The sequence below is a fragment of the Thamnophis elegans genome, chromosome 3, assembly GCF_009769535.1.
Source record: "Thamnophis elegans isolate rThaEle1 chromosome 3, rThaEle1.pri, whole genome shotgun sequence".
NCBI classification, from domain to species: Eukaryota; Metazoa; Chordata; class Lepidosauria; order Squamata; family Colubridae; genus Thamnophis; species Thamnophis elegans.
Window position 1 is genome coordinate 57,531,934 of NC_045543.1, and position 10,223 is coordinate 57,542,156.

A 10,223-nucleotide genomic window follows, 5' to 3' on the forward strand; every position below is an offset into this window, starting at 1 on the left:
CAAACACAGTCCGAGTATTCAGCACCGATATTTCAATGCAGTTTGGCATGGAAAAATGCGCCACTGTATCCATAAAAAGAGGCAAAATCACTGCATGTGAGGGAATTGAAATGCCCAATGGCCAATTAATTAAATGCAAAGAAAATGAAGCCTACAAATGCTTAGGCATTCTGCAGTTGGATAACATCAAGCATGGAGAAGTAAAAACTATTGTCAGGCGAGAGTACACCAACAGAGTTAGGAAAATTTTGAAATCTAAATTGAATGGTGGAAATACAATCAAGGCCATAAATACCTGGGCAATACCAGTTATAAGATACACAGCTGGTATAGTTAACTGGACACAAGCTGATTTGGACCTTTTGGACCGAAAAACCAGGAAACTAATGACAATGCACTACAGTTTACATCCACGTGGTGATACTGATAGACTATATCTGCCCCGAAAATCAGGTGGCAGAGGATTATTACAAGTGAAGTAAACAGTTGAAGAAGAAAAACATGCACTGGCTGATTATTTAAAAGAAAGTCAAGAACATCTATTAATCGAAGTAAAGAACAAAAATCTAGTGAAGGCCCAACAGACGAAACAAGAATACAGAAAAGATGTGATAAAATCAAGAATGGAGAGTTGGCAGAACAAAGCACTGCATGGCCAATTTCTGGAAAAAATAAAAGATAAAGTGGACAGTGAACAAACTTGGTTATGGTTAACAACAGGTACATTAAAGAAAGAAACAGAGTTACTAATCCTGGCTGCGCAAGAACAAGCTATCTGCACAAATGCCATTAAGGCCAAAATCGAAAAATCCTCTGATGATGCCAAATGCAGACTTTGCAAAGAAGCTGATGAAACTGTTGATCACATACTCAGCTGCTGTAAAAAAATCGCGCAGACTGATTATAAATTACGGCACAATTCAGTAGCACAAATGATCCATTGGAATTTGTGCAAAAATTATAATATCAAAACAGCAAAAAACTGGTGGGAACATCAGCCTGAAAAAGTCACCGAAAATCAGATGGTCAAGATCTTGTGGGATTTCCGTATACAAACCGACAAAATACTGGCGCATAATACACCAGACATGACACTGGTTGAGAAAAATAAGGTCACAATCATAGACATCGCAATACCAGGTGATAGCAGGGTCGCCGAGAAGGAACATGAAAAAATCACAAGATACCAGGACTTAAAAATTGAAATTCAACGACTATGGCACAAACCAGCAGTGATAATTCCAGTGGTAATTGGCACACTGGGTGCTACACCAAAAGCACTGGAATTACATTTAAAACAGTTAAAAATTGACAAAATCACCATCAGTCAAATGCAAAAAGCCGCACTGCTTGGATCTGCACGCATATTACAAAAATACGTTATGACGTCCTAGGCCCCTGGGTGGGGCCCGACTAGTAACCAATGCCAAATCCGCGAAACAACTGGCTGCTGTGATACAATTGTATAATAATAATTATTATTGTTTCTTAAACAATACATGCCCACACCAGTGGGAAAAGAAAAAATCAGAAAAAAAGAAGAAAAAAACAAAGAAGACAAAAAGAACAAAACAAAAAACAAAAGAACACCCCCCCAAAGAATAAAAACAGTAACACAGGTATATATTATATTAAAAAAAAAGTATATCAGCTGGTTACAACATGTTTTGGTGCATCTCTTCCATTAATTCATATTATAATTAGTTCATATCATAATTCATATTAATTCAAATATCTTAACTCATATGTTTACCATATTGACATCATTATACCTCCACTTTTAGTTGACTACAGTTATTTAAACATCCTTCATCCTTAACTATGCCAAAGATTTAGTCCATAACCACATGCTGACATTTCATTTACTTGTTTGTAAAATCCTCTATTAACATCAAATCCTCATATCCTGTTTTAGCTGAACATCCATAATATTTAATACCAAAAATTCCATCTTCCATGCAATATAGTTTATTATCATTCTCCCTTCTTTATGTAATTATATCGTATATCGTAACATTTTCCCCATATTAGTTAACATTTAACTGTATATATTTTATTTTATTTTTTAATAGTGACAATTATTGTGATTAATAACCTTTGTATATGGTCCAAAAATATTTCCAACCTTCCCTTCTCATATCCAATTATTATTTATCATATCAACTCCACATTATATACATTACTATCAATATCAATTATTATTCAGCTATATCTATTACAAATAAGAGTAATTAGATTTAGCTAATTTTGAATTGTATTCTTCCATCTATCAGCCTATGTCTCTCCAATAACAAAACCTTCTTAATCCTATTGCCATTCGTGGAACAGATTTACCAAATGTTTTTATAAGCAAGTCCAAACAGGGATATCTTCGCACCTTTTTACTCAGGATGCCTCTGATGAAATAATAACGTTGTCCCAGGCTTGTTACACTTTTCAATTTGTCTTTAATTCTCAAGGGTGGTATCGAAAATTCTGCAAATGATCTTTCATAAAGTGTAGATTCTTTAATGGTTCTCATTCCTCCTGTGCTCTGTCTTTTAAAATAAATCTTCTGTATGGCTGCCCCCCTTTCCAGCGTTGCATCTCTTTCTCCCTCCGAAATAAACCAAACGCCCTGCGTGTCAGCAAGTTGAGAGACTTCATTTCTCACATTCTTCATTTGCATTTCAGGAACATTCAAACATTCAACGTTCTCACTTTTTTCTTCATATTTTAATGTCAAATAGTCCAATTTTTTTTTCAAATCTTTCATATGAGTCAAACAACTTTTGAAATGCAGAGAAAAATATTTGAAATGAACTTTTTGGAGTATGTATCGACGCCATGTTGTGACGCAGCTCTAAAATATTTGCAAGTAAAAACACGCTGGGAGCTGTGCGATCTTATCTGATCTTAGACCAACACAGCCAAGCAATAAAAGTGTCAGATCGTAAAAAGCCAATTTATAGTAAATTGGTTTACAGCCCACTTAAAAGGAGTCAGAGGGAATGTTGAAGTAGATCTTTAAAACATTTAAGAAATAGGGTAACCACCGGCCATAAATCCATTAAAGAAAAACCAATTTGCTGCTAGATTCTTCTGTTCTTTGGTTTCAATTAGCTTAGATTTTAGTGCAGACCATGTCTCTTTGAGTAATAAAATCAGCTTACCAGTTGAAATCACTTCTACCATTCTTAGGGGCAACCTGCAGTTTCGGTTAGCATACAGCTAATCCAGAAGGAGCTGGCAAAAGGGGTTGAATTCCAAGCCCCCCAGAGACCTGCGAACGTCTCTGAGGTCACTGGATCTCCCCAAACCTTTCACTGTCTCTTCGGGACAGCTAGGATCGAAAACGACCCGTCCAATTTCCTTCGGAATAGGGGAATTTCAGGAGTAGCCTGAAACTCCGTCTTCTCACTGCTAAGCCCCGCCTTCTTCCCTCGCTAATACATTTTTTAAGTACCTGCATATACCCACCGATAAATCAAACCATGGATATGCCATCCCTTACATTTTTATCAAATACTATAAAAAAGTCACCACTAGTGGATAAAACAATTGTGAAAATTAAAACATGAAAATGTTGAGGGTTGCCTTATTTGCAGGTGGCATTTTTATGGTAGCTGACTAAAAAAATAGAGTTGGCTTATCTGCTAACGGGCTTATCTGCAAATAAATATATTATTTCAAGTTTATGAAACTAAACAGGAGGTTGAAAGCTGAAAGAGTGGAAAATATACAGAAATAACTATTATTATCACTATTTCAATTTGCATAACCCTCCAACTTAGAGATGCAACTCTGGCTAGCTAAATATCAACATAATAAATATATATATTCAAGACTTGCAGCATAAACCCAGAAAGCATCCTGCAAAGCAATATCTCACAGGCCATTTAAGCGCCTGACTGCATGCTTTGGAGCACATCCAGGTCTTTTAATGCATTTTGAAAGGACAGCAGAGCCAATCTCATGAAAGGGGAGTACAGGTAGTCCTCCCCTTTACACATTAAAATGTGTGAATAAATGAATTTGATCTTCAGGGAGTCCAAAGAAAGATACTGATTCTCTAAGGAAATTAAGGTCTTTCATTTGGTTGTAATTAATATATGTACAACTGCAGCATTGTTTGCACAATAAAATCTTTAATGTACTAAGAATATATTATTGGTTAATTGGGCAGGAAATTAAAACAGCAACAACAAAAGGCATCAGGAAGCATGATTTGTCTCTATAGAAAGGTTTCCCTGTTGTAGGTGCAAGCGGGCAACATTAAACCAAAGTATCCATCACAAATAATCTTTCTGAAAAAAAAAATTCAGATTCATAAAGGGAAACCAATATTATTCAGGGTAGTGTAGTGTAACCAAAAAATGAGCTGTGTGGTGACCTAGAGGTGAAGATGCTTGTCCCCCACACGTAAGGTTGAGAGTTCAATCCTGGGTAGTGGCGAATGTTTCTCTCCTAGGGCACAAAATAAAATCTGCTGTGAACCCCACGTGGTGTCTGGAAGGGCATCCAGCCAGTAAATGCTCAGTTCCATCCAGTTGCCCCGACTTTACCTTGAATTAAGCAATTACAGCAATTTACAGCAAATACAGCAATCGGGTTGCGGGCAAGGGAATCAGGTATCTCTCCAAGCTCCCTCTAAAATCCCATCGGGTCCATCAGGCACCTGGGGCGGAACCACTTAATCGGCTCCACCTCCCTGCAGTGGGGGATTAGTGTCCTGAAATCAACCCTCAGCAAGGAGTGATCTGACCATGACAAGGGCGAGGTCTCTATTCCCCTTAATTCCAGATCACGTCTCCACTACCCTGAGAGAAATACGAGGTCGAGTGTGTGTCCCGCTCTATGAGTTGGGCCCTGAACTATTTGGGTCAAGTCCATGGTTGTCATGGAGACCATGAACTCCTGTGCTCCTTCAGAGTGTTCACCAAGAGACGGTAGATTAAAGTCTCCCAGCACCATTCTTCCCAAGCTCTCTCTAAGTTTATTGAAATTAGCTCTTTTAAAGTCCAAGACTCTAGTTTGTTTTTGTTCTACTACTTCTGTTTGCATAATGTTGAATTCCAATATTGCATGGCCACTTGCCCCCAGGGTTCCTGTGGCTTCAACACCTTCTATCATTTCCTCTCTGTTAGTGAGAATTAAGTCCAATATGGCTGATCCCCTTGTTCTCTTCTCTACTTTTTGGGAAACAAAGTTGTCTGCTAGGTTTGTTAGGAACCTGTTGGATCTTCCACTTGGTGCAGAGTTTGTTTCCTAGTTGATGTCAGGGTAATTAAAATCCCTCATTACTATTGTGGTGTGATTCCTACATACCTTAGTTAGCTGACTAGCAAAATGTTCATCTACTTCCTCTGCTTGGTTGGGTGGCCTGTAATATTGAAGAGCATCCGGCGACTTCAGCTAGTCCAGAACGCGGCCGCGCGAGTGATTGTGGGTGCACCTCGGTTCACCCACATAACACCTATCCTCCGCGAGCTGCGCTGGCTACCTGTCGATCTCCGGGTGCGCTTCAAGGTGCTATTAGTCACCCATAAAGCCCTTCATGGTAGTGGATCTGCATACTTGAGAGACCGCCTTCTGCCAATTACCTCCCTGCGACCAATTAGATCTCATAGATTGGGCCTCCTCCGAATTCCATCTGCCAGCCAGTGCCGGCTGGCAACTACAAGGAGGAGGGCCTTTTCAGTAGTAGCTCCGACCCTTTGGAATGAGCTCCCCGTGGAGATTCGTACTCTCACCACCGTCCAGGCCTTCCGCATAGCCCTTAAGACCTGGCTAGCCCGTCAGGCCTGGGGACAAAGATAGCCGCCCCTCCCGAATGATGAATGAATGTTGCCTATTATTTTTACTTATGTGTGTCTACGTCATTGTTTGTATTCCCCTTCCTGATTTTATGTGAGCCGCCCTGAGTCCCCTCAGGGAAAAGGGCGGCCTATAAATGTTAATAAACTCAAACTCAAAAAAAAATATAGACCTATGGAAATGTCATTTTCCTCCAACCTTTAATATTGACCCAAATGCATTCAAGATAGTTCTCATCATTGTTGTGCTCTATTTCTGTAGAGATGTAGTTATTTCTTATATATAGTGCAACTCCACCTTCTCTTTTATTTGGTCTATTACTTTTAAATAATTTAAATCCTTCTAGCTGTATGTTCCATTTGTGGGTTTCATCCCACCAAGTTTTTGTAATGGCAGCAATATAGTATCTGCCCTTATTTACTTGAATTTCTAATTCACCCTGTTTATTCCTCATACTCTGTGCATTGGTATATAGACATTTGAGTCCTTTAAACTTTTTTTAACCATTGCTTTTATTTTTAACACTATAAACAAAATTTAAAAATATAAATAAAATAAATATAAATAACAATATAACAATATAAATAAAATAACAAATTGAAGAAACTAAGAACAAACAACAACAACAACAACAACAACAACAACATTCGATGTGAAATAGCCATGCAGGGCTTTGTAGGTCGGGAGATTCTGTCCTCCAGCTGCATAACCTCCATTAGTGAAGGCATCCTGTAGGCAGAGAATAACAGAATTAGAAGGAATCTAGGAGGCAATTCCTCCTCCTCCTCACTAGCAAGCTGGCAGCTGCCTGCTTTCCCCACCTGAAGCCTCAGGGCTGCCATGTGGCAGCTGTTGTTTCAGCCAAATCACTCTTGACAGGCTGCTTGGGACCCTTGACCAACTCACCTCCTGAGGTGCCTGGGGCTGGTTCCTCCTCCTCCAAGCTGACCTCTGGAGGGAAATCTGAGGAAGCATCTGGGGGAGAAATCAAAGACTATTATTAGTACCATGTTTCTCTTTGTAGAGCTACTTGTACTTGCCCTCCGCTCTTCCCAGGTAGCATATTGGACACCTTCTTATCTGTGGGGCTCATACCTCTTCTTATTTAAGAAGGTGGTCCAGGGAGTCCAGGATGTCCTTTTCCAGGCTGCTGAGATCCTCCAGAGTGTCTTCTTCCTCTGGAGAATCCTGTGAACAACAATTATTCCTCTTAAGCAATCAGAGAAACGAAACTCAGAATTCCTTTAAAAAGGGACTATTGAATGGGGATCACATTTCCCATTTAGAACACCGGTCCCTGATGCTTTGCGGGAAAGGAACCAGTCATACCAGAGCTTGGGTGCATATACTGTAGTTAGACTAAGTACCTTGTCCCAAGGGCCGGGTGTACCCTTGCTCCACTGCCCAGAGCGCTCCAGCACAGTTCCCTCAGGTTAGGAGAACTGACTAGAGGACTCTATCCCTACCCAACTGAAAACACTTTGTCTTTCTTACCCATGGACTGGAAGAGGAGCTGGCCTCTGCATCCTGGTCCCAGCTATCCTCAGATTCCTCCTCCAGGAGGTCAGCAAGGGAGTCCACCTCACAGAGGCTGCTGGTCCTGGAGCCCACCAGGACGGTCAGCGAATCCTGCAAATAACAATATGGAGGCTAAATCCTAAGCTTTCTGCATCCCAATAATATTGCTAGAAGATAGGGTGCATTCAGGCCCTAGGGGCCAACAGCAAGAGAGCCTTTGCAAGCTTTAAGCTTAGAAATTTCTCCCACTCCCATCAGGAGTCATGGCATAGCCCTAACCCTAACCCTAACCCTAACCCTAACCCTAACCCTAACCCTAACCCTAACCATTGGCCCCATTGCCAAAACTTTCTTACCTCTGGAGAAGAGGTGTCCTGCCCAGGAGAGAGCTCCTCCTCCACTGGTTGGTCCTGTGGTTCCTGGAATCAAAATATCAAGATTTTGTCTGTTAGCATATTAAGAAATCCACAGAGACAGGGCTTCTTCTTTTTACATGGGGAGGAATTGTCCAGTTCTTACCAACTCAGTGGAGGTCTCCAAAACGGTGGACAGCCACAGCCTGCGGTGCTCCTGCCTTTCCTCTCGGGGGGGGAGAAAACAAAAGGGCCAAAGATCAAAAGAAGCCCTAGGACCTTTTGTAAGAGTGGTCATGTGGAAGCTCTAGGAGCCCTTCCGGCTGGCCTGCCAAAGGACTTGGCCTTCCAGTGGGATTCCCCTGAGATTCCTCCCCTCTGCAAGTGTTTCACCCTCCAAAGTGATACCTACCCTGAAAGGCAATCACCGCTTCCCTCCTGCATATCCCCTGGGCTCAGAGCCGTCCTCATCGGTTGGAAATCTTCCGATGGATCCTGCAATAAGAATGCAAATATTCCGTCTCTTGGCATTTTAACCAATGCACAGAGTCAGGGCTTCTGCCACTACCATGGGGAAGAGCTGGTCTGGCCTTACTGACTCAGTGCAGGTCTCCCAAATTGTAGGTAGCTGCGGCATCCACTTCAAACAGCTCTCATTTCTGGGGAGAGACCAAAGTCATTCTTCTGTTAGCAGAGGTAGAAGCAGAGGGTAGAGATGCCTGCCCTCTGCCAACCTTTCTTCTAGCCCTTCTCTTGGGGGCTTCAGAATCCCTCAGCTGAGAACTTACCTCAGTGAAATGAGAGCTGGCCTGACATCTTCCTTCCTGGGACTCCGGGTGGTGGCAGGACCACCCATCACAACCTGCAAGAAACAATTGTTTATTGAAGGCATAAATTAAAAGTCCTCTGCATGTTTATCTTCCCCGGGAAGAAGGGCTGCATTATAGAGGGCAAAGAGACAGCAGACCATGGGAAATGTGGCTGATAATGTGGGCTGGCCAGGTTCCCCCCAAGTGGGAATTCCTCCCTTCCCCCACCCGGTTTTGAAGCATGAACTGGCGTTCTTGCAGAAGCGTCCTTACCCCAGGAGAGGAAGATGTGCTGCCATCAGACACATGATGTGTCTCCCATTCCCCCCGCTGGTCTTTCAGTTCCTGTGCCGTCCTGACCAAAAGAAAAAGGTAACATGTCAAAAAACATCCATCTAACATCTCCTTTCTCAGCCCAACCAGTCACCCTGCCCATCTTTTTGCCCTGAAGCCCCTTCTGGACAGAAAGCCATTTGGGGAGAGGCTCTTGCAGACTCTGCAGTCCATCAATGGTGCCCCACCATGCCCAGGGTTTAAGGAAAAGGGGGTGGTACCTGTCAGGAGGCACAGGAAGGTCTTCACTGTTGCTCTTCAGACAACAGAAAAGGTGCGAACACCTTTTGCGGATGTTCTGTGAAGAGCAGAACAGAGCATCCAAATGCCCTGCCACTGTGCCCGACATAGAGGCATCCCGCTATGTCCAAAAGCCCTGCCGCTATGTCCAAAAGCCCTGCCGCTATGTCCGACATAAAAAAAAGTGCCAGCCTGCGCACCAGCAGAGGCGGATAAAACACACACATGCACAAAATTACTTTCAATAATACAATTACTTACAAATTACATTAATTTTGACTTCCTCCCCCTCCCTCCGACCCACATACCTTTTCCAGCTGTTTCACAGAGGATTTCAACTCTGCTCTTGTCTGCCATGATAAAAATGTAAAAATGTAAAAGGAAAAAGGCAAGAGCTGCTGAGGTCAGGCTGGGTTAGCTGCTGCCAGAGTCCCCAATGGATGACTCTGCTTAACTGTTTTAAAAAGCCTCTAAAAAAACGCCCTCTACAGGATGAGGTGAGGGAACCAAGTGCCTCATCTACATAACATCCACTGTGACTCTGGCAGCAACTACCTCAGCCTTTTTCCTTTTACATTTTTTTTTCTTTTCATGATGACAGTGGTGAGGCCCTGTCTCCCCCGCCTCCCCTGACTGCACGTCACTGATCTCTGGAGTTGGAGAAATCTCCATTCCAGAGGTGGGTTGCTGCCGGTTTGGGCCAGTTTGGCTGAACTGGTAGTGAAATTCAGGCCTTGGTCACAGAACCAGCAGTGACCTAGGCCTGCCACACACCTGAACCGATTCCCTCACTGCTGCTAGGCGCCACCATTTTGTTTTGGGATATATTTTTTTTTGGTTTTTTTAAAAATATTTTTATTGTTTTTATTTTGTTCTAATTGTGAATTACCCAGAACCATGTACAGTATATGTAAGGTGACCAGATTTTCAGATTGGTAAAGAGGGACACCTTTGACCGGAGGGAGGGGGGCTTGATTAAAAATTTTATATGGAGCAACAAAAATTTTCATACAATGCAAAAATAGTATTGTAATATTTTTTTAAATTTCAACATAACTACAATTTACAAATATAAATTGTAACTGTTGCCAAACATCAAAATTTTGATCACGTGACCATGAGGATGCTGCAACGGTCGCTAAGTGTGAAAATGGTCGCTAAGAGTGAAAAATGA

At 42.1% G+C, this 10,223-nt stretch overlaps 1 long non-coding RNA gene across 1 annotated transcript; it reads right to left on the reverse strand.

Annotated features, from left to right (window-relative positions):
* Positions 1 to 8,280: 8,280 nt before the first annotated feature.
* LOC116505336 lies at positions 8,281 to 8,769 on the reverse strand. The gene is made up of 3 exons (XR_004254928.1): positions 8,750 to 8,769; positions 8,456 to 8,529; positions 8,281 to 8,326 (listed from the first exon to the last, which is right to left on the reverse strand). It is a non-coding gene; the product is annotated as an uncharacterized LOC116505336 (long non-coding RNA).
* Between the last annotated feature and the right edge of the window lie 1,454 nt (positions 8,770 to 10,223).